This window comes from Mesocricetus auratus, unplaced genomic scaffold (assembly GCF_017639785.1).
Source record: "Mesocricetus auratus isolate SY011 unplaced genomic scaffold, BCM_Maur_2.0 Super-Scaffold_100026, whole genome shotgun sequence".
Lineage (NCBI taxonomy): Eukaryota > Metazoa > Chordata > Mammalia > Rodentia > Cricetidae > Mesocricetus > Mesocricetus auratus.
In genome coordinates this window covers 18284109-18288006 of record NW_024429207.1, presented here as the reverse complement: position 1 = coordinate 18288006, position 3898 = coordinate 18284109, and the positions used below count along the sequence as shown (strand labels likewise).

The 3898-nt window shown below is 45.8% G+C and overlaps 2 long non-coding RNA genes across 2 annotated transcripts; both read left to right on the top strand.

The window, feature by feature from the left end:
- The first annotated feature begins 283 nt into the window (after positions 1 to 283).
- LOC121134109 lies at positions 284 to 763 on the top strand. Its single transcript, XR_005871129.1, has 2 exons — positions 284 to 533; positions 631 to 763. It is a non-coding gene; the product is annotated as an uncharacterized LOC121134109 (long non-coding RNA).
- A 608-nt stretch (positions 764 to 1371) lies between these two features.
- Positions 1372 to 2479, top strand: LOC121134123. The gene is made up of 3 exons (XR_005871151.1): positions 1372 to 1529; positions 1757 to 1838; positions 2456 to 2479. It is a non-coding gene; the product is annotated as an uncharacterized LOC121134123 (long non-coding RNA).
- Positions 2480 to 3898: the final 1419 nt, after the last annotated feature.

The window sequence follows — 3898 nt, the reverse complement described above, 5'->3', positions numbered from 1 at the left end:
GTTTACAGTTTCAGAGATTTAGTCCTTTATCATCACGGTGGGAATCATGGTTGCTCGAAGGCAGACATGGTGCTGGAGAAGGAGCTGAGAGTTCTACATCTTGATACACAGGCAATAGGAAGTGAACTGTGTGTCACACTGGGTGTAGCTTGAACATATATGAGGCCTCAAAACCCACCTCCACAATGATGCATGTACTCCAACAAGGCCACCGACTTTTATTGGGTCTGGAATCAACCAAGAGATTTGCCTCTGGGTAGGTCTGTGAGGTCATTTCCAGGAAGGTTGGCACCTTCCCATGAGAGCCTAGATACAGTTTCCAGGAAGTAGAGCATCGAGAGCATCTATTCCTGCTGTTGGCACTCCTGCCAGCACCATCCTCCACTGACGTCAGAATTCAGCTTCTGTAGCCTCCTAATGTGGACCAAAGGCCAGAAACTCTCCGGTAACTTTCCAGGACTTCAGCATCCATCAGAGCTGGACTATGGGACACCAGGCTTGTGGACTAAGCGGCAAGGTTTTCAGCTTCTCTGGTGTGCACATGGCTGTTGCTGAACTCCCCAGGCCTTATCGTGTAAGCCAATCTAGAGGTCCACTTTAACAGTGTGTGTATACATTCTGTTCCTCCAGAGAACCATGCGAAATCCACTTCTTGATCACCTACTGGCAGTCTTCTCTAAGATAGCCTCTTCTTCAGTCAAGAGCCAAGAGAACAGCCGTTTCTTTTTTTATTATTTAATTAAATTTTTCTTTTCAAACATGATTTTCTCCATGTAAACATGATTTTCTCCGTGTAGCCCTGACTGTACTAGAACTTGCTCCATAGACCAGGCTGGCCTCAAACTCACAGAGACCCGCCTGCCTCTGCCTCCCGAGTGCTGGGATTAAAAGCGTGCTCCACCACCCTTTTCTTAAGCATGCCTCTGGCTGGGATTCCTTCACTCTACCCGGATAAGAATCATGGGTCAGCAAGGAGAAGCTGTTATGGAGCTGGCAGTCTTGGGCCTATCAGTGTCCAAGGCCTAGGGGCTTGACAGACAGATCTAGAGGTTTTTAGGTCCAAACCTTGATGTCTAGAGACCTATCGCTTCAGGCTTTAGAAGCTAGTAGCATATGGTGCTCAGGTTGGAGGCTTGTCAGTGCCTCAGATACTTGGCAGCTAGCGGCCCACAGAGAGTGATGACTGAATACAGTACCAGACAGTGCCTGCTGGGGTTGCAGTTCTCACACAGGCCTCAGGTGCTGGGACTTTCAGTTCCACAGTTCTCACACAGGCTCCACAGAGACAAGTGTTACACTTTCGAGCCTAGGGTGCTGATACCCGGAACTCTTACATGGCCGTAGAGTTTGGAATTCTTCCAGCTACTAGGACCCATTGTCTCTTGTCTTCGGATTTTTCCAGCCTTCATTTTCTCTGGTTACCCATTTCTGTCCTGGCTGTTCTCTGGAACCTTTTAACATTGCTATGGGTTTGTGGCTCCTTCTCTTGTCAATCATTTGCCACCATCTCAGCCTGCCCTAGTGTGGAGGTATGAATGAGGACTGACCCCATAGGCTCATATATTTGAATGTTTAGTCATCAGAGCGTGGCATTATTTGAAAGGATTAGGAGGTGTGGACTTGTTGGAGGAGGTATGTCACTGGGATTGGGCTTTGAGGTTTGAAAAACCCACACCAGGCCCAGTCTCTGTCTCTGTCTCTCTGTGTCTCTGTTCTCTCTCTGTGTCTCTGTCTCTGTTCTCTCTCTCTGCCTAAGATCAGGATGTCACTGCTCCAGCACTTGCCTGCATGCCACCATGCTCCCCGGCATAATGATCATGGACTAAACCTCTGAACCTGTAAGCAAGCTCCCAATGAAATGCTTTCTTTCATAAGAGTTGCCTTGGTCATGGTGTCTCTTTCCAGTCGTAGAACAGTGACTAAGACACTTAGTAACAATGCAGACCAAAATGAGCAAGAGAGGAGCCTTTTATTGAGTGTAATGTGGTAATACCAGGAGAGAACAAAAGACGTCTCTTTGCGAGCCAGATAGCTCAAGTATATAGTAAGAAAGGGTGTGGCAAGAGTGTCTGCACCAATCATGGGCTGTGTGTACAGCTCACAGACTTCTGTTGGGGACCACAAGGGAAGTGCTCTTTCCTTGGTCTAGGTGGAAATGACTGTAGACTCATACACTTTATTGGGCTGGTGATGGCAAGATGTTCTGTCCTGTGGCTAAGACAATGCCTTCAGGAGTTAGAGTTGTGCTTTTGCAGCAAACAGCTGTAGCTTCTGTACAGCTTCCTCAAAGTGTCTGCGAAGTGTTCAGAGCACTGATAATCTCTCATTCTGGCAGTCAAGGCACCAGGGTGGGGTCCAACAGTTGTCAAATGCCCAAATCTTATATTTTTAAAAGGAAAAATGTCCATTTTAGAAGTGCTTACAATAAAGATCTGTCATAATTTTATGTTTCCAGGAAGAGACTTGCAACTGAGACAAGACCTAGGACACTTAAAAATAAAAAATCCCTTCAAAAATACACCAGTGTTGCAATGCTGACATTTTGGATACTGCTAGCACTGTTTGTAGCAAATAGGAGAAATGCCATTCATGTTGGGAAACACATTTTTTTAATTCAAAAATTTTAAATAGAGTATGGATGGTGCAACACAATTGTAGTCCCAGCGCTTAGGGGCTGAAGCAGGAGGATTGAGGCCAATCTAGGTTATGTTACGTTGTGTGTTCAAGGCTAGATTGGGTGAAACAGCTAGATCTTGTCTCAGAATAATTATATATGTATTCATACATATGTATTGTAAATATTTAAACCCGATTATGTATGTTATGAATATATAAACACACACATAATTATCTATTGACACATGAGCATTTACATAGATGTCCGTTGATGTATACTCTTTTCTCTTTATATTTTATTAATTTTTTATTTTTACATACCAATCCCAGGTCCCTTTCCCTCCCCTTTTCTTGCTCCCCACACCCTTCCCCCATGCCACCCCCCCATCCACTCCTCAAAAGTAGGGTAAGGCCTCCCAGAGGGTGTCAGCAAAGCCTGTCTCATCACCACATTGAGGCAGGACTGAGGCCCTCTCCCCTGTGTCTATGCTGAGCAAGGTATCTCTTTATAGGAAATGGACTTGGAATATATACTTTTTAAGAGACCCTATAGTAGCCCTTTTAACCATTTATCCTATCCATTGCCACAAGTGCCCCAAAGATAACACTAACACTACTTTTCTTTTTAGCATTGCATTGCCCAAACTCTCTTCCAAGCTGCTACTAACATGAGCCAGACACCACTGGGCCGGTGTCAGGAAGGGACAAAGGGTGCAATAATCTTTCCTACATACCTACATCATTGGCTCATCAGGGCTATGTGGGGATCACCTTCCTCTAAGTCACGGTGACATAGTCTGCCCCCGGTGAGAAAAAAAAATATTGACATGATGGTCAGGGGGACTTTCAAGAGAGACTGGTATGTGTCTAAGACTTGATGAGGAGCCAGTGAGATGGCCCACTGGTAAAGAGCTCTTGCTACAAAATCATGAGGACCAGAGTTGGATCCTTGGTAGCCCCAGTGGGAGCGAATTGACCCCTGAAAGTGTCCTTTAATCTCCGTATATATGTGTACTGCCCATCCTCCCCCAACCCCCCGTCTCTCAGACACCACATCCTCCACCACCACCTCCGACAGCATAGTAGCTGACACGTGATCTGTACTCAACAAACATTGCTGGCTGGTGCAAGTTTTCTCATGGGGACAGGGATTCACCCCTTCCTTCCTGTTAGCTACTTTCTTAATGAGCCCAGAGAATCTTCCCAGAATAGCAGCTGGTGTCAGTGTGGCTCAAGGTTAAATCCAGTGCAGCCGTTTAGTGAATGAATGATCGAGAAGGAT